We start from the raw sequence: 26,421 nt of genomic DNA, 5'->3' as shown, positions 1-26,421 counted from the left end.
GTTTCCACCTAAAATGTGGTGGATTTGAGCTGAGGAAAACCAGACAGATCAGAGCATGTGTAAAAAAAAGCAAAGTGTAGGGAAAGTAGAAAATGTAGGGAAACCTTAGTAAATACCGTGGAAAATAAATTGTAGCGAATTAAAACCCACAAAGAAACCTACACTATACTCTTAGTAAATAAGGGCATATGTTCTTTGAAACTTACTTATAATTGTTATGTGCTTAGCAGAAATACAGGACTTGTCTATCAATCAATCTCCCCATGATACATCATATAAGCCCTGGTTATGTTCTGTATACAATGCAAAATATATAACAGGGCTCTATGTCTACAATTTGCCATTCATAATAATGGGGTCCTCTTATGGTGCAAAGGTACCTTGGTGCCCCCTAAAGCACCAGGGCCCCAGTGTGACTACTTACCTCTGCACCTCCATTCCTTGGTGCCACTGATGTTTTATCCTTACATTACAATGTATAATATACAGAATCTTAGACAAATTAAACTGAAATAAGTGAAATAAATGGAAAAGAGTACAGAAATATATGAAGGGTTATGCCTTACAATACAACTATTTCCAAGAAATTTGTACCACGCTAAATGGGTATTTTCATCTCATAAATTTACCTTCTATCCATGGGATAGGAGATAACCTGATTCGTGAAGTTCCAACCATTGGGATTTACACAATCCTAAAAACAAGGATAAAAATGTCCCCGGAATAAATGGTGCACACTGCCTTTGCAATGTTTGGCGGCCTCATACACTGCCCTCTAAAAACAACAGTTTTACTAGGTGCCCTCTGAATATGGTACTGCCACATACTGTGTCCCCTGAATACAATACTGCCACACATTGTGCTCCTAAAACACTACCCCCTCCCCTGAAATTACAATACAAACCACGCCCCCTTGAAATTAATCATCATAAACACTATGGCCTCTGGTATTTAAACAAACACCATGCCCCGGAAATTAATTCTACCACACATTGTGCCCTCTGAAATTCATTGGCATACACACCTCACCCACTACATAGATAATTTACCTGTGCCTCCACTAAATATATATTATAATATGGTGTTAGTTTTTTTCTTATTTCATTTGATCTACTATAATGTCTACAAATTTTCTATTTATATATGTCTTTCTGCTAATAGATTAGCTCCATAGATACTAAAATGACTGCCTCTTTAGAAAGCTGGGTGGTTTTGGCATTTCAAGTGGCATGATATTGGCATCAATTAGACTTAATAGTATTAGATTATAGAATAGCTTCCCCTACCTTTTCTAACCTCACAACATATGAAAAGGGAAATACAAGTAATAGGTTTTTTTGAGTAACAAGTTTACTGCACAGTTATAAAGAAGTCAAACCTTTCTAACACGTTCAGAGAGACTTAAAAATGAAATGAATCTTGCTTGTGGCTTTGTAAAGTGGATGGTTCTCCCAGTGAAAAAGAACTAAAAGGTAAAAGACCTCAGCTTACTCTTCCATACACTTGATATTCTGCAATAACCAGGATTCTAGTTCTGTCTTATTTCGTTCAGTGGAGCAGATTTCAAAGACATGACATCTAAACAAGTAGAAAATAAAAAATAAAAAAAAGCTTTATACTGTACATAGAAGTGTAACTGTTTTATAAATAGAAGTGGACTTTTTTTTTTCTCCCAGGATTTTTTTTTTCCTTAACAATGAAGAACAAGGTCCATTTTCACCTAATTTCATCCACTTTTTATTAATAAAAATGTTGAGACCATAACTCACGCCCCCTGACGAAGCGCAGTAGCGCGAAACGTGCATTGGGGTAAGTGCAGGTGGCATTTGGCTATACATTGGGTTACCTATATGCGATTATCTACGCATTCTTTGTAGTGTGTACTATTGTGATCCATTTGTATTATACAATTGTTACATAGTTCGCTACATCCATGCAGTTATAGCTACTTCATTCCAATGTTTTTCTAGCCTATGCCCCTTGTATTCTCTCAGTCCTGTGCACCATGCTTATGTACTTTGATTTTATCTTTATTTGTATATTTACTCAATAAAATTTTGCATTTTTGGTATTTTTTGTATTGCTGAAATTTATTTTGGTGTTAGACCATAACCTTATGGAAACCTGGTAATTGGTTCTGAAACCCCAAATGTCATCCATACATAGAAAAAAGTGAGGATTAAGAAAAATAGATGACCAGTATAGATAAAGCAAATAGTTACATATAAAAGTAAAAAGGAGCTGCCCTCACCCTTTGTCCAAAGGGTAGCTAACTTCTCACAGGTAAAGAGTAGTACAGAAGATGTAATACCTCTCTGTACTGTAGGGAGGCGCTACCTGACAGCCAGTCAGTGCATGCACTGACTGGCTGTCTGGTAGCGCCTCCCTACAGTACAGAGAGGTACTACATGTTCTGTACTATTTATTTGTGGACAGTTAGCTACCCTTAGAATGTTTAACCAGTGAATGCCCATTATGATTGGTCAGTTATTCCAGCCATTGACACGTTCGCAGATCAGAACTGTCCATAGCATTGTATGTGGAGTGTAATTTACAATGGTCCATTGCATGATGAAAATATTGTAACCTGAGGCCATTGTAAGTTGAGGGATCACTGTAATCATTTTACAATTTAATATGAAGCATACCTTTTCAACATTTATCTGACGAGGACCTGTTTTTTTTCCTTATTTCCTATATGTATTTCTGGGTGCAATATATTTTATTGTTATGTCCATTATATTCTCAAGGATTTGGAATGATTGCATATTTTTGTATTTGTAGAGGTCATTTTATTTTCACTGTTTTTCTAAAAAGAAACAAAGTTGATGCAGATTACTTCTCATATATAAGACTTTTTTTTTAAATGTTAAACGGTCGAATTTTGATATGACTTATTTGTACAGCAGCAAATAAAGAGTTTATGGGTGAAAAAATCCTATTCTAACACTAGATTTTATACATCTAGTTTGACTTCAATAATATTTTTCTTCTTGCTTCAATAGAAAAATTCATAGCAATCTCTATGACTGGGGTACGATTAAACCCTATTTACATGCTCTAGAAAATAAATTGAGAAAGACAGAGCATGCTGTAGGATTAAAAATCCACAGCATCCTCCTTCCTGCTAATTTTCCATCAAAAAAGAAATAAATGGGTTTGGTATAAAATAGATACATTTCATGTATGTGTGTGTGTGTTTTGCACACTGTTCTGTGCCCCCAAATAAATGTGAGACCTAAAGACCAACAGTCAATATTTCTATATAACTGTGGATTCGGCCTCCAGAATTAAAGGGGTATTCCAGGCTAAAACTTTTTTATATATATCAACTGGCTCCGGAAAGTTAAACAGATTTGTAAATTACTTCTATTAAAAAATCTTAATCCTTCCAATAGTTATTAGCTTCTGAAGTTTTCTGTCTAACTGCTCAATGATGATGTCCCGTCACGGGAGCTGTGCATGATGGGAGAATATCCCCATAGGAACTGCACAGCTCCCGGGATGTGAGTCATCAGAACGCAGTTAGACAGAAAACAGCAACTCAACTTCAGAAGCTAATAACTATTGGAAGGATTAAGATTTCTTAATAGAAGTAATTTACAAATCTGTTTAACTTTCCGGAGCCAGTTGATATATAAAAAAAGGTTTTTGCCTGGAATACCCCTTTAATTCTACTGGTCCTCAACAGCCCAGTCCCATACTGAAAAAAAAAAGGGTCCTCCATATTACAGTAAGAAACATATGCAGTTACATAGGATTCAGAGGCTTAAAAGCTAGGTAATATACCCTGTGCTGCTTTAGTGGGCGTACAGAGTGATATAGATTATCTAACAGAATTGGATGCACATTGTTCCAGAATATTGTATTTCTCCATAGGTATAGCTGTAATGATATTCCTAGCAATTCACCTAATACATCAATTTAAGCTCTTGCTCCTGGTATATGACTGTGTGCTGAGAACAATGGGTTGGAAGCTCATTGCAGCAAAAGTGCTCATGATGCTTCAAGATCGGAGGAACAGCTCAGCCTTCAAATGGGCTTAATGGAGCCATTTCAGTAATACGGTCTATTAATACTTAAAAGGTTGTCAAGACTAGTGTTGAGCGGCATAGGCCATATTCGAATTCGCGAATATTCGCGAATATATGGACGAATATTCGTCATATATTCGCGAATATTCGCATATTCGTTATAGTCTTGTTTTATTTTCGCATTTTGCGAATATTCGCGTATGCGAAAATTAACATTTGTGAATATTCGCATATGCGAACATTAGCATAGGCTAATGTTCGCATATGCGAATTTTCACACGACAGTCTCACACAGTAGTATTACAGCCTTCTTTACACCACACAAGCTGGAAGCAGAGAGGGATGATCACTGTGAGGTGTACTGTGAAAAAAAAAAAAAAAAAAAAAAAAACGAATATTCGTAATTACGAATATATAGCGCTATATTCGCGAAATTCGCGAATTCGCGAATATGCGATATTCGCGAATAATATTCGAATTGCGAATATTCGTGAGCAACACTAGTCAAGACCATAAAATAGGTGCCAAATGTATAGGTCTCAAATTGTTATTAATGAAATTAGATAAAGTGGTCGCACAAGAACTATGCATTTCATAATTTCACCTATTACACACCGGTAGCTGTCAAAACTACGAGGCTAAGTTTACATATTGTAAGATAAAATCAAATTACATTCACGTGTGTTACTATATATCAATATAAATGCTCTTAGTAATTGGGATTAACAGTAAGTGTATTGAGGTTATACAATCTTATCCCGGTTTTTCTTATTTAAAAAACAAACCTTGTCCATCTAACATTTATTTATGACACATCATCTCTTGGTAGTAGCCCATGAATCTGTGCTGGTTTATCCAGCATTAAAACAAAACATTCTTGGTGGCCCACTCAGTTAAAACAAAATCAACAATAACGGTAAAGGTAACAACAACGCTGCAATGGAGTATTTGAGTACGATTACTGACACTCCTTTTATTTGGTCTAAAGTAAGAGAAAACTTTCATCTGAAGGTAATATCAACCTCAATAATGTAAAATCAAAAATAAAAGCAAAAAATATTGAAAACTGTTTGACAGATTCAGCACCCAATTAGATTTCTCATCCCTTCAAAGGTACCAGGGTCCCCACAGTATTTTCCTGGTAGGGTTCCGTGTGGTCTGGCATGTGTAGACCACACAGAACCCTACCAGGAAAATACTGTGGGGACCCTGGTACCTCTGAAGGGATGAGAAATCTAATTGGGTGCTGAATCTGTCAAACAGTTTTGGGTGCATACTCGTTCTGGAACAAATTCTTACTACTTTTAAATCTATGATACATGTGGTACTCATATCTCCAGTGTGTGATTCTGGAGAATATATATATATATATATATATATATATATATATATATATATATATATATAATATATATATATATAATCAAAAACTTTTTTTTCTGGTAAAAGGAATTTTTTAACCATACAGTCCAATTTTAGTTTAGATTTATATATGTAGTTAAAGAAAACCAGGTGGATTAACTCATTTAGGGTACGTTCACACAAGCAGACCAACAGCATATTTTACGCTGCAGATCCGCCGCTGAAGGACCCCTGCATGGTGGCTTTACATTTGCCTACTTGGAGCGGCAATACGCTGCTATGAGCAGACAAACAGCGATATGCGAGTCGCAGAGCGCATGTGCAGTATACTCACACATTGCGGCAGCTCTCATGGAGCAGGGGGAGCGTCCGGGATGAGTGCGAGTACACCGCGCATGCGCGGCAACTTGCACATCGCAGTGTGTCTGCTCGTAGCGGTGTATTGCCGCTCCAAGCACATCAGGATACTCATTGCGTAACTAAATCTGGTACAATGGGACAATAGCCTCTGGGGATTTTTTTCAATTTGCTGGTTATTCCCCTGGCACAGAATACTAACTAATTCTTTGATATCATTATGGAATTTCAGGATTCGGTCAATCTATCAAGAAGCTATGGCCCCTTAATGAATCTGGCATTGCTCTACACACCATGCTTTGAAATCTACACCAGTCCGGAGCTGGTGCTGGCACTTTTGCTTATCTACCACGCTCTACTGACAAAATACTAGTGTGCGTACATAGGTCAAGGCTTAGGGGTTTGCAACCTGTACAACCACACATGGCACATCAGCCTACCCTAGTCAAGGGGGCACTGTGTCAGTTAGGGTGGTATCTGATATGAGGCAAGATAAGCGTCTCACATCAGGCAGCAAAATTGCTGGGCCCCTGGGGTGGAGGTGTAGTGGTGACTGGGTCTATCTGGTTGCCGTTGCACTGCTTATGTGTCCACATTGAATCAATTACACTCAACAGATGGTCAGCTGTGTTATTTAGCTGTGCCATGTTCTAGAGTGCAGGGGGGGGGGGGATACTCTGGGGGAAAGTACCCACTAAGGGCACTTACATACTGGGGGGACCAAATACTAGGAGCACCTATTGTACATACTGGGAAAAACTACCTATTGTATGAGTATTTGGGACACTATGGGTGGTAAAAAAGTGCAAAGCTTAAGATGTTTATTCAACAGATTCTGCAAAGTAGTGGTTAGAAGAAATCCTACAGTCTGGGCTAAATGAAGATGATAACTCCAGTCAGAGAATACATCATCTGTATGTCACTGGATGTAACTGCAGAGTAATTACCTCCATTCTGTGGTCACTGTATATAGCTAACCGTGTATGGTGGTTTTAATTCAGTAACAGTATTGGGGTTTTATTCAATCATAAGGCAGTGTTAATATGTGGTCATGGTGTGGCGGTATTATTTGTCATTTGTATAGTACATTATTGATAATATTGGCTTTTGCATACTGGGTTTAACCCCTTAAGGACCAGGCCAATTTCCACTGTAGGACCAGAGCATTTTTTGCACATCTGACCACTTTCACTTTAAGCATTAATAACTCTGGGATTCTTTTACCTTTCATTCTGATTTAGAGATTGTTTTTTCCTGACATATTCTACTTTATGTTAGTGGTAAATTTTTGTCGATACTTGCATAATTTCATGGTGAAAAGTTCAAAAATTTTATGAAAAAATTGAAAATTTAGCATTTTTCTAATTTTGAAGCTCTCTGCTTGTAAGGAAAATGAATATTCCAAATAAATTATATCTTGATTCACATATACAATACATCTACTTTATATTTCCATCATAAAGTTTACATGTTTTTACTTTTGGAAGACATCAGAGGGCTTCAAAGTATAGCAGCAATTTTCCAATTTTTCCAAAAATTTTCAAAAGCGGAATTTTTCAGGGACCAGTTCAGTTTTGAAGCGGATTTGAAGGGCCTTCTTATTAGAAATACCCAACAAATGACCCCATTATAAAAACTGCACCCCTCAAAGTATTCAAAATGACATTCAGTAAGTGTGTTAACCCTTTAGGTGTTTCACAGGAATAGCAGCAAAGTGAAGGAGAAAATTCAAAATCTTCATTTTTTACACTCGCATGTTCTTGTAAACCCAGTTTTTGAATTTTTACAAGGGGTAAAAGGAGAGAAATCTTCCTAAAATTTGTAACCCAATTTCTCTCGAGTAAGGAAATACCTCATATGTGTATGTCAAGTGTTCGGCAGGCGCAGTAGAGGGCTCAGAAGAGAAGGAGCGACAGTGGGATTTTGGAGAGTGAGTTTTTCTGAAATGGTTTTTGGGGGGCATGTCACCTTTAGGAAGCCCCTATGGTGTCAGGAAAGCAAAAAAAAAAAAAACACATGGCATACTATTTTGAAAACTACACCCCTCAACGAACGTAACAAGGGGTCTGCTGAGCCTTAACACCCCACAGGCGTTTGACGACTTTTCGTTAAAGTTGGATGTGTAAATATTATTATTTTTTTTTTCACTAAAATGCTGGTTTTCCACCAAATTTGACATTTTTACAAGGGGTAATAGGAGAAAATGCCCCCCAAAATTTGTAACCCCATCTCTTCTGAGTATGAAAAATGTGTGGACGTCAAGTGCACTGCGGGTGCACTACAATGCTCAGAAGAGGAGTCACATTTGGAAAGCAAATTTTGCTGAAATGGATTTTGGGGGGGTATGTCCCATTTAGGAATCCCCTATGGTGCCAGAACAGCAAAAAAAAAAAAAACCCACATGGCCTACTATTTTGGAAACTACATCCCTCAAGGAACATAACAAGGGGTACAGTGAGTCTTAACACCCCACAGGTGTTTGATAAATATTCATGAAGTGGGATGTGAAAATTAAAAATTAGATTTTTTTACACTAAAATGCTGGGGTTACCCCAAATTTTTCATTTTCACAAGTGGTAAAAGGAGAAAATTTCATTGTAAATGTGTAAATACATTTCTTTGGACTAAGGACATACCTCAAGTCTGGGCGTAAACAGCATGCCCACCGGTCTCAGAGGAGCAGGTCGCATTCAGGGGCCTTGAGCTTCTGCGTTGCGGCCTATGGAGCTAGAACAGTGGGACCCCCCCTCAAGGGGCATTACATGGGGTAAATAACTGGGGTACACTCAGGTGGAGAGAGAGTGCTGCTCATTTGAGGCAACAAAAGAAGTCCCCGATGATAGTGACTCAGTGACCCATGACCCAGAGAAAAAAATACCCCCAGAGGTCTTATCAGTTTGTTTGTTTTTTTAGATGAGTTTTTTTGGGGCAATTTAGTGGTTTATGGGGTTAAAATTTGGAATGTACTCTGGACTTGGTAGATTGGGGTCAAATTATGGAAAATTAAAATGAAGAGGGAAAATTTAGTACTGCATGGAAGTGTGAAGCAGTTCTGAAGCAGTTTTTAATCCAGAGGCCCGGATGATCAGGGCAAGTGTCACATTGAGTGGTGGTATCCTTCCGTATCCCCCTCCTGTTACACACTCTGCATTTTTTCTGGGATCGTCCCTTCTTTCCAGTGTGGGGGACCTCACCTGGAAAATGTTGGCCTGGGATGATCCTGACACCTATTACTCCAGTTCCTTGGGAAGTCCAGCCTGCTCTTTCCCGGTCGCCAAAGATCAGGACCTTTAGGACTTCTTCTTGGAACTGGAGGAATGTCCCTGTGTTGCCAGCGTACTGGGACAGTACAAAAGCGTTGTACATGGCACCCTGTACCAAGTAGACCGCAACTTTTTTGTACCATACCCGTGTTTTCCGCATGGCCATGTATGGCTTGAGGACTTGATCAGAGAGATCAACTCCCCCCATATACCGATTGTAGTCCAGAATACAATCGGGCTTGAGGACCGGTGTTGTGGTACCTCGCACAGGGACAGGTGAGCTGCCGTTACCATGAATAGTGGTCAGCATAAGGACATCCTCTTATCCTTATACCTGACCAGCAACAGGTTTTCATTGGTAAGGGCACGGGACTCGCCCTTGGGCATAGGTGTCTGCAGAAAATTTAGAGGGAGGCCTCTCTGGTTTTTCCGCACAGTCCCACAAGCGGATGTGGATCTGGCGGCAAGGGATGTGAAGAGAGGGATGCTGGTATAAAAGTTGTCCACGTACACGTGGTAACCCTTATCCAGCAATGGGTGCACAAGCTCCCAAACTATTTTCCCGCCTACACCCAGAGTGTGGGAACAATCTGGGGGTTCAATACGGGAATCTCGTCCCTCATACACTCTAAACTTGAGAGTGTACCCGGAGGTACTCTCACAAAGTTTATAGAACTTCATGCCATACAGCGCCCTGGTGGAAGATGAGTCTCCCCTTAAAACTGATAAGAGACTCATCGACCGAGAGCTCCCTGAGGGGTACGTAGGCCTCCAAATATTTGGCCCCAAAGTGATCGATGACCGGCCTCACTTTGTAAAGCCGGTCATAGGTGGGATCACCTCGGGGTGGGCATGCCTCATTATCTGCATAATGGAGGCATTTCCGAATGGCCTTGAACCGCCTCCATGCCATGACCATACTGTAAAGCGGGGTCTGGGAGAAGATGTCCCCACTCCAGTACTGCCTGACACTTGGTTTTTTGACCAGGCCCATATGCAGCAAGAGGCCCCAAAATGTCCTCATTTCTGCTGCATCAATGGCATACCATTCATTGGGCCTGGCCAAAACAGAATCAGGGTGGTGGGCGATGAACTGCCTGGCGTACAGATTTGTCTGCTCCACCATGTGATTGAAAAAACAGTCACTGAAAAAATAACTGAAATAGTCAATTTCAGTGAATCCAGAATGGTCAATCCGGATTCTGGAGTCGCCAACAAACTCCGGAACCCGTGGCTGATAACCCTCTGGGGGTCTCCAGACAGGTTCACCGGAAGGGGGCTCCGGTAAACTTGTCTGGGGGTCGGACTCCTAGTACGAGCGGCATCACCAGTCGCACTAGTGCCGGCCACGGGGCCACTATCATGGGGGGGGTGCGGGGCCTCGCCTGGCGGCGTCTCCGCCGCCGTACAGGGGACTCATCATTAGTACTAGATGATGAGGAGGACAATGAAGAGCACAGGAATGTAGGATCTTCATCGTCCTCACTGACAGATTCGGAGTTGGAGGCAAGAAAAGCGTATGCCTCCGCTGCCGAAAATGGCGAGCCATCGCCTTTTTTCTACGGTAGTGGGGGGGGGGGGTGGCGGGGGTGGTGTGTGTGTGGGGGGGGGGGGGGGTGAGTATGTAGTGCGTGTGATTGGTGTAACTAACTGTATGGGGGGGAAAAAAGCGCTGCGGCCAAAACAAAAAATGGGGGGGCCAAATGCAGCGCCCTGAACCCTTAATAGGGCCCGGATCACTTTACTTTACTGGTTAACCCCACCTGTCCCTGGGGCTGTACTCTCTCCCTGCTCTAAGGGGGGTCTTCCTCTGTGAGGGGCTCCGATCTTCACAGAGGGGGGTCCCTGGCTCCTTCTCGCAGCTCTGCCCACTGAATGAACTCAGATGGGCCGTTAACCCCTCCCCTGCCGGCTGCTATTGGCCGGACGATCCGGCCAATAGCAGCGTTCCTGGGGGGGTGACTAAATCGCTACTTCCCCATAGATACAGAGGGTGATAGGGGTGTATTCTACACCCCCCGATCACCTTGTATCTCCGGGTCAGCGGGTCACACGTGACCCGCATCACCGGAATAGCCGAAAATCGCAAGTGTGAATTCACTTGCGCTTTTCGGCGATCGCCTACATGGGGGGGGGTCTGATGCTGATTGATATCAGCAGTCACCCCGGTCCGGTCCGGTCCAGGTACGCCCTTGGTCCTTTAGGGGTTAATGTAGTAACAGGACGAAACGTCAGGCCTGGTAATGGTTCCTGATAGATTCCCCACTGTAGTATGATTATTAGTCTTCAGATTTTTGACACATTGGGAAAGATTTATCAAACCTGTGTAGAGGAGAAGTCGAGCAGTTGCCCATTGCAACCAGATTGCTTTTTATTTTTCTGAGGCCTTTTTAAAAATGAAAGAAGCAATCTGATTGGTTGTTATGGACAACTGCAAAACTCTTCCTCTATACAAGTTTTGATAAATCTCTTCCATTGTGCTTTTTTCTGTGTTTACTATCAATGTACCTTCTGGCCTTCTTAATCTAGCCTCTTTTCCTTGCTAGTCACAGCAGTGGTATAAGCAGGCCTGTCGCTACAGGACAGGCAAACCAAGCAATTGCTTGGGGCCCCGAGCTGGCTGGGGGCCCCCGAGCACAGCCAGTGCTTGCCCGTTCTGTAGCGATTAACAATCCTGCACTTGGAGTTTCTGCTCCGGGCCCCAGGCACGCAGTCACACAAGAGGGCCCCCAAATGTCTGACATTTTTTTTAAAGAAACTACTTTGCAGCTTTGGAGTTCTTCTCACCTCACCACAATCACGCTCCCCCCCCCCCCCCCACCCCCGCTGCACTTGGTATCTTCCCTCAGCCCGGACTCTTCTCTCAGCATTCAGCCGTCTGAGCAGGAGGAGGGGGAGGGGGGGAGGAGAGAGCACAGAGCTTGGAGGAGACCGCAGAGGCTGTACAACATGGGGCCTGACTACAGTAGGTGTCCCTGGATGTATATATGTGTATAAGCATGTGTGTGTGGATATATATATATATATATATATATATATATATGTGTGTACATATGTGTGTGTCTATGTACTGTGCCTGTGTGTGTTACTACTATGGATGACTATATGTAAAGTGCATGTGTGTATCCATACCAGTGTTTCCCACCCAGGGTGCCTCCATTTGTTGCAAAACTACAACTCCCAGCATGCCCAGACAGCACAAAGGCTGTCTGAGCATGCTGGGAGTTGTAGTTTTGCAACCTCTGTAGGCATCCTGGTTGGGAAACACTGATCTATTCTGTGTGTGTATGATGCATGTACAGTATGTAATGTGTACAGTGTGTGTGTGTGTGTATGATGCATGTACAGTATGTAATGTGTACAGTGTGTGTATGATGCATGTATAGTATGTAGTGTGTACAGTATGTGTGTATGATGCATGTATAGTATGTAATGTGTACAGTGTGTGTATGATGCATGTACATGATGCATGTACAGTATGTAATGTGTACAGTGTGTGTGTATGATGCATGTATAGTATGTAATGTGTACAGTATGTGTGTGTATGATGCATGCACAGTATGTAATGTGTGCAGTATGTGTGTGTATGATGCATGTACAGTGTGTAATGTGTACAGTGTGTGTGTATGATGCATGTATATTATGTAATGTGTACAGTGTGTGTGTGTATGATGCATGCATAGTATGTAATGTGTACAGTATGTGTGTGTAAGATGCATGTACAGTATGTAATGTTTACAGTATGTGTGTATGAAGCATGTACAGTATGTAATGTGTACAGTGTGTTGTGTGTATATAATGCATGCAGTGACAGATCAGGGGGGGGGGCAATTGCCCCGTCCCGTGCGTGCGCCCATTGGAAAGCAACGCGGAGGAGCGGAGCAGCGAACAGGACATCCGCTGGCCAGCATGGTAAGTGACCAGCGGCACATCAGCTTCAGTGCTCCGACCACCGCTCCTCCAGTCCCGGGACCTACTGCTATGGTGACCGGACAAAAGGAGCAGTGGTCAGAACAATGAAGTAGGGCAGTAAACAGGCATACAGCCTCCAGCCATACACTGTATGGCTGGAGGCTGTTTGTCTGTGGGAGAACATACTACACCTAATGTGGGGGGACTATACTGCACCTAATGTGGGGGACTATACTGCACCTAATGTGGGGGAACTATACTGCACCTAATGTGGGGAACTATACTGCACCTAATGTGGGGAACTATACTGCACCTAATGTGGGGAGAACTATACTGCACCTAATGTGGGGAGAACTATACACTATACACTATACTGCACCTAATGTGGGGAACTATACTGCACCTAATGTGGGGAACTATACTGCACCTAATGTGGGGAGCTATACTGCACCTAATGTGGGGGAACTATACTGCACACCTAATGTGGAGAACTATACTGCACCTAATGTGGGGGAACTACAGCCTAATGTGGGGGAACTATACTGCACCTAATGTGGGGAACTATATTGCCTAATGTGGGAGAACTATACTGCACCTAATGTGGGGGAACTATACTGCACCTAATGTGGGGGACTATACTGCACCTAATGTGGGGAGCTATACTGCACCTAATGTGGGGAGCTATACTGCACCTAATGTGGGGGAACTATACTGCACACCTAATGTGGAGAACTATACTGCATCTAATGTTGGGGAACTACAGCCTAATGTGGGGGAACTATACTGCACCTAATGTGGGGAACTATATTGCCTAATGTGGGAGAACTATACTGCACCTAATGTGGGGGACTATACTGCACCTAATGTGGGGGACTATACTGCCTAATGTAGGGGAACTATACTGCTTAATGTAGGGGAACTATACTGCACCTAATGTGGGGGAACACTGCTAGATTAATGTGGGGAGAACTCTGCTGCATCAAATGTGGGGGGAACTCTGCTGGACCTAATGTGGGGGGAACTCTGCTGCACCTAACGTGGGGGGGTAACTGTGCCGCATCTAACGTGGGGTGAACTGTGCCACACCTAACGTGGGGGGAACTGTGCCGCACCTAATGTGGGAGGAACTGTGCCACACCTAACATGGGGGGAACTGTGCCGCACCTAACATGGGGGGAACTGTGCCGCACCTAACGTGGGGGAACTGTGCTGCACCTAATGTGGGGGCCTCGTATGGCCGTTCGCTCACGTCGCGCTCCCAGCATTAAAGGGCCTGCGTTACTACGTCCTGACGCCGCCCTAGAGCGTGACGCGCATGAACATCGGGGGGGGGGCGCGTCCATGTCCATTTTGCTTGGGGCCCCCAAATTCCTTCAAACGGCCCTGGGTATAAGTAATTTCCATATAAGGTGTATTCCCACTTTGGGGATATTTTCAGTGTGTTTGGATACCAGCATTTGGAGCCCCACTTTGCTCTGAAAAGTTACAGGAGACATTTATGTACTTTAATAAAAATGTACTTTATTGATCCTTATACATGTTTTAGTTGTTGATTCACAATGATCTTGTGTGTAGGATTACCTACTGTTTGGGCTATTTGTATGTGTGTGTATATATATTTATATATTTCAACCTAAAAATGTGTAATTAAGTCAATGGTAAAGTGGTCATCAGTGCACATATTGCCCCAGATTTATCAATGTGCCTGAAACACAAACTGTCTGGTTTGCTGTGGAAGAAAATAAAAGAGTTTGGGTTTTCAGCAGATTGATGCATCTTGGCCAGTGTGTCTTACATTTATAAAAGAGTAGCATCAAAAACATGTACCTTTATTTCTTCATGATACAACAAAATTACAATGTTTAGACCCTGGCAGGGGTCTTTGCCAATACTTTACAAAAACCCCTGTGAGGGGCAAAACATTGGGGGAGATTTATTGAAATCTGTGCAAATAAAAAGTTGACCAGTTGCCCAGAGCAACCAATCAGATAGGTTCTATTTTTGAAAGGGCCTCTGAAAAATTAAAGGAGCAATCTGATTGGCTGCTATGGGCAACTGGTCAACTTTTCCTCTGCACAGGTTTTGATAAATCTCCTCCATTGTATTTTTGCAGTACAATAGAGCAGTGGTTCCCAACCTTTTTTGCGACTGTACCCCAAAGGGTGAAAGTATGTCCACATGTATCCCTCGCAAGAAACTTACGCGAGGGGTACCCACGGACAAAATTTGTCATAAAAGTTCTTAACCCCTTGCCGCAGAACGCCGGGTATACCCGGCGCTGTGGCACGGGAGGGTTATGAAGCGAGCTCAGCTCGTATCATACCCCCACAGTCCCGGCTGCTATCAACAGCCAGGACCCGTGGCTAATGCCGGACATCGCCGGGTTGGCAGACGTCTGGCATTAACTCTTTAGACGCGGCGATCAAAGTTGATCGCCGCGTGTAAAAGTCAAAGTAAAAGCATCCCGGCAGCTCAGTCGGGCTGATTGGGACATCGTGATAAAATTGCGATGTCCCGATCAGCTAAGACGCAGCAGGAGGGTGCCTTACCTGCCTTCTGTGCATCCGAACGGCGATTGATTGCTGCAAGCCTGAAATCCAGGCTTGAGCAATCAACCGCCGATAACACCTATCAATGCAAAGCTATGGCTTTTCAGTGATCTGTGTAAAAGATCAGTGTGTACAGTGTTATAGCCCTGCTATAGGGAGCTATAACACTGCAAAAAAACAAAAAAGTGAACAAAAAAAAGTTAGAGATCATTTAACCCCTTCTCTAATAAAACTTTAAATCACCCCCCTTTTCCCATAAAAAAAACTGTAATTTTAAATAAACATGTGGTATCGCCACGTGCATAAATGTCCGAACTATAAAAATATATCGTTAATTAAACTGCACGGTCAATGGCGTATGCGCAAAAAAATTCCAAAGTCCAAAATAGAATATTTTGGTCACTTTTTATAACATAAAAAAATTATAAAGCGATTAAAATGTACGATGAAAACAAAAATGGTACCAATAAAAACTTCAGATCACGGCGCAAAAAATTAGCCCTCATACCGCCCCGTACATGGAACAATAAAAAAGTTATAGGGGTCAGAAGAGGACAATTTTAAACGTATAAATTTTCCTGCATGTAGTTATTTTTTTTCCGAAGTAATAAAAATATCAAACCTATATAAGTAGGATATCAGTTTAATCATATGGACCTACAGAATAAAGATAAAGTGTCATTTTTTTATGAAAAATGTACTGCGTAGAAACGGAATCCCCCAAAATTTACAAAATGGTGTTTTTCTTCCTTTTTGTCGCAATTTTTTTTTCCGTTTCGCCGTAGATATTTGGGTAATATGACTGATGTCATTACAAAGTAGAATCGGTGGTGCAAAAAATAAGACAACACATGGATTTTTAGGTGCAAAATTGAAAGGGTTATGATTTTTAAAAGCTAAGGAAAAACGAAAGTGCAAAAACGGAAAAACGCTATGTCCTTAAGGGGTTAATTTCATAATGGCGTGAGCTTAGCTTTCTAATGCGATACTTAATCCCCTTGTGCCATTATTTCCCCCCCCCCCCCCTTTCTCTGATCCCCTTTGCCATAATCGGATAATGGCAAAAGGGAATTAGAGGGAGGGGGGGGGGGGGGTAATGGCACAAGGGGATTAAGATGGAGGGGGGATAATGCCATTATTCAACCACCCCCCACCCCCCTCTGATCCCCTTTTGCCATTATCCACCCCTCCATCTTAATCCCCTTGTGCCATTATTCCCCCCTACGATGCCCCTGGGCAAATATATGAGACACATACTCTCCCATACTGCTGTGTAACTTAGTTTAACATGCGTACCAGGCCTGTGTCTATCCTGTTCGGCAGGAGTCAGAGGGCTGCACTGACTGGTGAAGTCCCTCTGCACTGTAGTGACACCTCCACACGTCAGGCCCGGCAGCCACTGCAGCTCACATAAGGTAGCAGCATCCAATCCAATGCATGGACGGTATTTGTCGGCGAACTGACATAACCCATGGCTTACCCCTGGTTGAGAACCCCTGCAATAGAGGAATAAAATTTTAGTTTTTTCCTATTGGAGCCCATTTGTGGTGCTGTTACTCTACATTTGAAAGACTATTTTAGGTTCCACTAGATTCAGAGATCAGTAACATCTCTTTTTGTGAGCTATATGGTCACCGTATGGCTGAAGCAAGTGTGCTGTAGATATAATTGTATTTATTTAATGAGTCATATGATCAATATTTTGATGGCCACAATGTCATCCTGTATTCCAAGTTTAGCAGCACCAGGACTACAATGTCATATTCTACCAACTTCAGCTGTTTTTGAAGCTAATCTTAACAGTTTCTCCATTAGTCTACTTCCATTTTGCATATCACATTTCTAATTGCTCATCTTTGGTTCTTCCATGAAAATATATCTACGTTCCTAAGCCGAGTCAGTGCCATAGTATTTCCTTACAGACTGTACATCAATTGATGGTGGTGCATTTACAGTGGTCTTGCTGTGTCATCCAAAATCAGGAAGTGTTATTCTTTATGTTTTCATGTAATTTAGTTGTTTTTGCAATGAATATTGCAAATGTACATTCATTCATAAATAGTCTAGTAACAAAGTACAAATAATGGTAGGGTGCCATGGCATGCTTCAAGCAAACTAGCAGGTTTTTCCCCCATTAGGAAGCATTCTACACCAAATTGTTGCTGCCCTAGCAAAAGGGGGTAAATTAATAGATTATAAGAGAGCACCATATACAATGCCAATGATTTCTTTTTTTTTTTGTTCCATTTCACGGTCTCAGATCTTCAAACAAAATTGCATATAAATGATTTCTAAAAATGACCACATACATTATGTAATTGTCAACTAAAACACATTAAAACACTATTAGGTAACATAGGACAGCCATCTAGTGTTTATGTGTGAAGATATGAGAAAGTGGGATTGTGCATTTTGGAGGTGTTTAGGGGGAGTCAGTAGAAATCACTGTGAAACAGCTAATCTCAAGATTAAAAGTTAATCACCTACCTTCTGTGGATACGGGATAACTTGTCAATTTGTGGAATCCCCACCTTTCTTTATGCCCCAAGTGACTGGAGCAGCGGTGTGAATGCTTGGCCACTGCTCTATTCCCTCTCTATGGAACTACTGACGAAAAAGTAAAGCATTTGGCTGTCTTCTGTGGACAGCTGATAACTTTAATCTTGAGATAACCCCCTTATCTGACAAGGCCCCCATTTCCTTAGATAATTATATGTTTTAGTAAGCCGACACTACTGTGATGATCCACCATTGTTCTACATTAGGAGATAATGACTGTTACTGTGGTTTGCTGGAATCACATAGGGAGATTTATCAAAACCTGTGCAGAGGAAAAGTTGACCAGTTGCCTATAGCAACCAGATTGCCTCTTTCCTTTTTGAAAAGGTCTCTGAAAAATAAAAGTTGCTAAGGGCAACTGGTCAATGTGTTTGATAAAATCTGCCCCACAAAGCTTTAGAAATAGCTTTTCAACCCTTTCCAGACTGATGGGACTTTAATGACTTTCTTTATCTCTCAGAATTTCTTTCAATGCAGTATAGTGTGCTACTTGACAACTATTAGTCTCTTTACATTGCTGGAAGTACAAGAGAAGCATGGCACAGAGTGGTAAACTGCTTGCCTGCGCCATCTCTGATCAGTTTACCCTAATTGAAAACGGACCTATATTAGATGATTAAGGGGCAATAACGTTGAGGTTATTCTTCTTCTATTTCAACCAGTACAGTCATGGTCGTGTGGGCACCCCTGAAATGTTTCAAGAAAATGAAGTATTTCTCACAGAAAAGGATTGCAGTAACACATGTTTTGCTATACACATGTTTATTCCCTGTGTGTATTGGAACTAAACCAAAAATTGGAGATAAAAAAAAGCAAATTGGACATAATGTCACACCAAACTCCAAAAATGGGCTGAACAAAATGATTGGCACCCTTTCAAAATTGTGGACAAATAAGATTGTTTCAAGCATGTGATGCTCCTTTAAACTGACCTGGGGCAAGTAACAGGTGAGGGCAATATAACAAGCACACCTGAAAGCAGATAAAAAGGAGAGAAGTTCACTTAGTCTTTGCATTGTGTGTCTGTGTGCCACACTAAGCATGGCCAAAAGAAAGAGGAGACGAGAACTGTCTGAGGACTTGAGAACCAAAATTGTGGAAAAATATCAACAATCTCAACGTTATATAAGTCCATATCCATAGATCTAGATTTGCCTTTGTCCACAGTGCACAACATTATGAAGAAGTTTGCAACCCATGGCACTGTAGCTAATCTCCCTGGGTGTGGACAGAAGAGAAAAACTGATGAAAAGGTGTCAACGCAGGATAGTCCAGATTGTGGATAAGCAGCACCAAACAAGTTCCAATTATATTTAAGTTGTCCTGCAGGCTCAGGGAGCATCAGTGTCAGTGCGAACTATCCGTCGACATTTAAATGAAATGAAAAGCAATGGCAGGAGACATAAAAAAGCAAGACTACATTTTGCCAAAATGAACTTGAGTAAGCCAAAAACCTTCTGGGAAAACATCTTGTGGACAGATGCAACCAAGATCGAGCTTTTGAAGAACCTTGCGGCTGAAACTTAGATCGGCAACTGGTTCCAGGTGCAACCTGTAATGCTTCAGAAAGGTATGGCTGAATGACCAGGTGGCTGCCCTGCAAATTTGGTCTATGGATGCATCAGCTTTTTCCGCCCAAGATGTTGCATCTACCCTTGTGGCGTGAGCTTTAAAGAAAGAAGGGGATCCTGAGTTTTTGCCTCATAGGCCATGTTAATGGAAAGCTTAACCCCTTAACGACGAAGGACGTATATTTACGTCCTCCGCTGGCTCCCGCGATATGCCGCGGGGTCACGCGGTGCCCCCACGGCATATCGGGTCGGTCCCGGCGGCTATCAACAGCCGGGACCCGCGGCTAATACAGGACATCACCGATCGCGGTGATGCCCTGTATTAACCCTTCAGATGCGGCGATCAAAGCTGACCGCCGCGTCTGAAGTGAAAGTGACCCGGGCTGTTCGGGACCGCCGCGGTGAAATTGCGGCGACCCAAACAGCTTACAGGACACCTGGAGGGCTCTTACCTGCTTCCTCGGTGTCCGATCGACGAATGACTGCTCCGTGTCCGAGATCCAGGCAGGAGCAGTCAAGCGCCGATAACACTGATCACAGGCGTGTTAATACATGCCAGTGATCTGTATAGAAGATCAGTGTGTGCAGTGTTATAGGTCCCTATGGGACCTATAACACTGCAAAAAAAAAAAAAAAAGTTAAAAAAAAGTTAACCCCTTCCCTAATAAAAGTTTGAATCACCCCCCTTTTCCCATAAAAAAAAATTAAAACCGTGTAAATAAAAATATGTGGTATCGCCGCGTGCGTAAATGTCCGAACTATAAAAATATATCGTTAATTAAACCGCACGGTCAAAGGCGTACACGTACAAAAATTCCAAAGTCCAAAAAAGCGTACTTTGGTCACTTTTTATACCATTAAAAAATGAATAAAAAGTGATCAAAAAGTCCCATCAAAACACAAATGTTACTGATAAAAACTTCAGATCACGGCGCAAAAAATGAGCCCTCATACCACCCCCTACGCAGAAAAATTAAAAAGTTATAGGGGTCAGAAGATGACATTTTTAAACGTATAAATTTTCCTGCATGTAGTTATGATTTTTTCCAGAAGTGCGACAAAATCAAACCTATATAAGTAGGGTATCCTTTTAACCGTATGGACCTACAGAAGAATGATTAGGTGTCATTTTTACCGAAATATCCACTGCGTAGAAACGGAAGCCCCCAAAATTAACAAAATGGCGTTTTTTCTTCGATTTTGTCGCACAATTATTTTTTTTCCGTTTTGCGGTGAATTTTTGGGTAAAATGACTAATGTCCCTGCAAAGCAGAATTGGTGACGCAAAAAATAAGCTATAGTATGGATTTTTAGGTGGAAAATTGAAAAGGGTTATGATTTTTAAAAGGTAAGGAGGAAAAAACGAAAGTGCAAAAACTGAAAAACCCTGCGTCCTTAAGGGGTTAGTTCACCTACTAATGGTGGATCTAGAGGCAGCTTTACCCCTATTAGGGCCGGAAAACTGTAAAAGAACATTTTCAGATGTACGAAAACTCTTCGTAGAATCAATATATGTGATTAACATCTTAACCCCTTAAGGACCGAGGGTTTTTCCGTTTTTGCATTTTCGTTTTTTGCTCCTTGCCTTTAAAAAAATTATAACTCTTTCAATTTTGCACCTAAAAATCCATATGATGGCTTATTTTTTGCGCCACCAATTCTACTTTGTAATGACGTCTGTTATTTTGCCCAAAAATCTACGGTGAAACGAAAAAAAAAAAAAAAACATTGTTTGACAAAATTGAAAAAAAAACGCCGTTTTGTAACTTTTGGGGGCTTCCGTTTCTACGAAGTAAATTTTTCGCACCTTATCTTTATTCTGTAGGTCCATACGATTAAAATGATACCCTACTTATATAGGTTTGATTTTGTCGGACTTCTGGAAAAAATCATAACTACATGCAGGAAAATGTATACGTTTAAAATTGTCATCTTCTGACCCCTATAACTTTTTATTTTTCCGTGTATGGGGCGGTATGAGGGCTCATTTTTTGCGCCGTGATCTGAAGTTTTTAACGGTACCATTGAATATCATTGCATTGATAGGACTTATTGATCGCTTTTTATTCATTTTTAAATTATATAAAAAGTGACCAAAAATGCACTATTTTGGACTTTGGAATTTTTTGGCGCGCACGCCATTGACCGAGCGGTTTAATTAATGATATACTTTTATAATTCGGACGATACCATATATGTTTATTTTTATTTACACTGTTTTTTTTTTATTGGAAAAGGGGGGTGATTCAAACTTTTAATAGGGGAGGAGTTAAATGATCTTTATTCCCTTTTTTTTCCCACTTTTTTTTTTGCAGTGTTATAGGTCCCATAGGGACCTATAACACTGCACACACTGATCATCATTGATCACTGGTTTCTCATAAGAAACCAGTGATCAACGGTTCTGCCGCATGACTGCTCATGCCTGGATCTCAGGCACTGAGCAGTCATTCGGCAATCGGACAGCGAGGAGGCAGGTAGGGGCCCTCCCACTGTCCTGTAAGCTGTTCGTGATGCCGCGATTAGCCGCAGCTATCCCGAACAGCCCGACTGAGCTAGCCGGCAACTTTCACTTTCGCTTATAGCCGCGCAGCTCAGCTCTGAGCGCGCGGCTAAAGGGTTAATAGCGTGCGGCGCTGCTCGCTATTAGAGGCAGGTCCCGGCTTCACTATGACGCCGGGCCCGCCGTGATATGACGCGGGGTTACTGTGTAACCCCGCGTTATATCAGGAGTGCAGGACCAAGGACGTATCGGTACGTCCTTGGTCCTTAAGGGGTTAAGGACCCATGACGTACGCGTACATCATGAGTCCGCTCCCGATCTATAACATGGGGCCACGGCGTGGGGGCCTCTAACAACGTCCGGGACCCGTGGCTAATAGCGCGCGGCATTGATCGAGCTGCCGCGCGCTATTAAAGGGGAACTCCGGTGGAAAAAAAAGTATTTTTAAATCAACTGGTGCAAGAAAGTTAAACAGGTTTGTAGATCCCTTTTATTTAAAAATCTTAACCCTTCTAGTACTTATCAGCTTCTATATACTACCGTGTCAGGAACTGTCCAGTAGGAGAGGTTTTCTTTGGGGATATGATTCTAATCTGGACAGTTCTGACATGGACAGAGGTGTCAGCAGAGAGCACTGTTGTCAGTCTGGAAAGAAATTCACACATTTCTCTGTTTTATACAGCAGCTAATAAGTACTGGAAGGATTAAGATTTTTTTAATAGAAGTAAATTACAAATCTGTTTAACTAGTTGATTTGAAAACATTTGTTTTCTACTTCTTTCCAGCGGAGTTCCCCTTTAACCCTGGCATTCAAAGTTGAACGCCACGTCTAAAGTGAAAGTGAAAGCATGCCGGTTAGCTCAGGGAGCTGTTCGGGATAGCCGCGGCATCCCGTACAGCTTACAAGACAGCCGGAGGATCCCTATCTGCCTCCTCACTGTCCGATCGCCGAATGACTGCTCAGTGCCTGAGATCCAGGCATGAGCAGTCAAGCGGCAGAATCATCGATCAGTGGTTTCTTATGAGAAACCACTGATCAATGTAAAAGATCAGTGTGTGGAGTGTTATGGGTCCCTGTGGGAGCTATAACACTGCAAAAAAAAAAAAAAAAAAGTGAAAAAAAAAAAAAAAGCGAAAAAAGATCATTTAACACCTCCCCCATTAAAAAGTTTGAATCACCCCCCTTTTCCCATAAAAAAAACAAAAAACAGTGTAAATAAAAATAAACATGTGGTATCACCGCGTGTGGAAATGTCTGAATTATAAAAATATATAGTTAATTAAACCGCACGGTCAATGGCGTATGCGCAAAAAAATCCAAAGTCCAGGTTCCAGACTAGAAATCACTACTTCTTATGAACACCAACCCAGATTTGCAGAATCTTTTGAAAGGAAGTTTTACTGTGTAGCCTCAATACATTGCACCTAATCTCATTTCCATCGAAGGAAGAAAGTGACTTCAGCCACTGCTATTTGTAAGGCGACTCAGTATGCTGAGCGGTGAGCTTGTCTCAGCCAGGATCTTACACATTTTATTATTCTTCATGTATCAATGCCAGGGAAAGCTTTGTGTGCTTAGGTTCTGGCCAGCAGTGAATCTAAGTCAAGACTTAAGAGCTCAACAAACTACCAAGGGTTAGGATATCTTAATCAGTGAAATCCGCTTTTAGGATTACATCTAATGGTAAGTAGTGCTCAGAATAACAACTGCCTAGAGCTATCCTAGTTTGTAAGGAAGAGATAGCAAATGACAATTCAAATGTGCCACAGTGCCCTGAGATGTGGACGATATAAGAGGATCAGTCTTCTGGTAAATGTTTGCTCAAAACATACATTAGGTCTAAAATAAGCAACCTCAACCTCTCCATACAAAAAACTAACTATTCCCAGAATGAAATCATAGCTGCACAGGGTGGCTGAGTAGAAGGAGGTTTACCAAAGCATAGTGGCAACACATTCCAGCTGCCGCACTACTTAGGAGAGCTACTTGTGTCATGAATTTCACCCAGAATAACCTTTAAACTGCAACCAGTGTCCAGTTTTGTCTTTTATGATGCTCTGTATAATTTTTTCCCCTCGACATTTTAAATTCTGTAACCATATAGGGTACACAGAATTATCAGATTTCTTTTTATGTTGCATTTTTGTAGTTTTTTTTTTTTTTTTACTACTTTTACAGTACTGTCTAAATAAGATAACATTTATAGCATGGGTAACTATGGATACGGATACACTTCTGGCAGGGCTTGGGGGCCACCACAATCCTTGGCACCCTTTGGAAAGGGGAGGTGAAATGGGGGTTCATAAGCATCACATAACCACTTACAGGGGTGTGGAAATTTTATAAAAAACTACTTGTCCACGGGACTAAAATGGAGCAAAATCTACTTGTCCCTCATGACGATCCACTTGTCCGGACCAATTTTCGCTTTTACGCTCTCATTTTTTCCTCCTCGCCCTATAATAGCCATAACTACCTACTATAAGGATTCCTTTTAATTTTTCAATAACATATTCTCCGAACCAAAAAAATATATAAATATATATTAAGGGAAGTGAAATTGAAATAGTAAAAGATAATTTAGCAGATTTGGTGGTTTTCTTTTCTGCGCCATTTACCTTGTGGTTGATGTAACATGTTAGTTTTATACTATAGGCGCCTGATTACAGCGATATCAGATTTGTATCGTTTACGTCATGTTTTACTAATTCTGGACTTTTTCTAATTTTTTTTAATTGCCATTTTTTAACCCCTGCAGCTTTATTTTTTTTCCGCATACCAGGCTGTATGAGGGCTCATTTTTTGCGCCATAATCTATTTTTTGTATAGGTACCATTTTGGTATTGATCTGACTTTTTAATCGCTTTTTAACTTTTTTTTTCTGGGATATTATAAAAATTTCAAATCTGTGGTTTGGTATTTTTTTTTACATTTACCATACGGGATACATAATGTTATATTTTAATAGGTTGTACAATTACGCATGAAGCGATACCAAATATGTTTATTTTTATTATGTTTGCATGTTTTTATATAGGAAAAGGGTGTGATTTGAACTTTTAACATGGAAGGGGTTAATGCAGCGGTCTTTAAACTGTGGCCCTCCAGATGTTGCAAAACTACAACTCCCAGCATGCCCAGACAGCCAACAGCTGTCCTGGCATGCTGGGAATTGTAGTTTTGTAACATCTGGAGGGCCACAGTTTGAAGACCACTGGGTTAATATGTGTCTTTCAAACTTTTATTAAAACTTTTATTTATTATTATTATTTTTTTTGACACTTTATTACACTTATAGGAGAGAAAAAAGGAGCTACTCAAAAATTATAAGTGAAACACGTGTAGGGGTGGCGGCATCCTGGGACTTGCAGTACTTTCTCTATATTACTGCGGTATGTATATGTTACTTATTTGTCACTATATGATTAATGCTTAGGCCTTATCCTGTTTGCACTTGCACTTTAACTGGAATTGCCAGCATATGTATCTATTGTACCCCCTTGCCTCAGTAATTGTATACATAAATTTATTGAGATTTAGCAGTATTTGCACATTTATTGCCATTGTCCCAGGTATGCCGCCTGTCTGTGCCGTATTCCTCCTTTTTTAACATATTGCACTATGTTTTTAAATAATATCATTAAATAAAGTTTATATTTTATATTTCACTTATAATTTTTGAGTAGCTCCTTTTTTCTTTGGGTTCATTATTATTTGGAGTCTAACAAAGAGGCTGTTTTGCCTACGTGGCTAGGGGTTGAGGTGGATATATGTATTTATTCTCTTTTACATGAATACCCAACTTTGGGCAACACCATACATTCCTAATACTCATTGATTTGCTCATACCCCACACAGTAGTGCTTGTTTTCATGTTTTTGTTGTATGATACACTTATAGGAGGAATCATTAGATTCCTCAGACAGATGAATAGATTCTATTGAACTCCATTAATCTGTGTGCTCTGTGATCCATTGATAGAGCCTGGTCCATCCAGGATCTATCAATGACAGAGCGGGACAGCTGGAAGCAGAGGTAAGTCCTCCGGCTACCTCTATAGTGGATCGCCCCCCTGCGATCACGCTGCAGGGGGTCGATCCACCCCACTAGCCCACCAGGGAGCGTTCACATCTCCCTTTAGACGCCGCTGTCAGCTTTGACAGCGGCGATCTAAAGGGTTAATAGCCAGCCGCAGCGATCGCCGCATGCTGGCTATTAGCGGCGGCCCCCGGCTACTGTGAACAGCCGGGGGCTGCAGAGTATGGAGCGGGCAGGAATCCCGAGCTTGCTCCATACTCCCCTGTGAGCGC

The 26,421-nt window shown here is 41.6% G+C and overlaps 1 long non-coding RNA gene across 1 annotated transcript; it reads right to left on the bottom strand.

Moving 5' to 3' along the window:
- Window positions 1-1,397: 1,397 nt before the first annotated feature.
- Window positions 1,398-18,203, bottom strand: LOC130272603 (uncharacterized). The gene is made up of 4 exons (XR_008843642.1): window positions 17,965-18,203; window positions 16,774-16,973; window positions 2,649-2,809; window positions 1,398-1,578 (listed from the first exon to the last, which is right to left on the bottom strand). It is a non-coding gene; the product is annotated as an uncharacterized LOC130272603 (long non-coding RNA).
- Window positions 18,204-26,421: the final 8,218 nt, after the last annotated feature.

The sequence above is a fragment of the Hyla sarda genome, chromosome 5, assembly GCF_029499605.1.
Source record: "Hyla sarda isolate aHylSar1 chromosome 5, aHylSar1.hap1, whole genome shotgun sequence".
Taxonomy (NCBI): Eukaryota; Metazoa; Chordata; class Amphibia; order Anura; family Hylidae; genus Hyla; species Hyla sarda.
The sequence above is the reverse complement of the archived record's forward strand: the minus strand, read 5'-3'. Positions and strand labels throughout refer to the sequence as shown.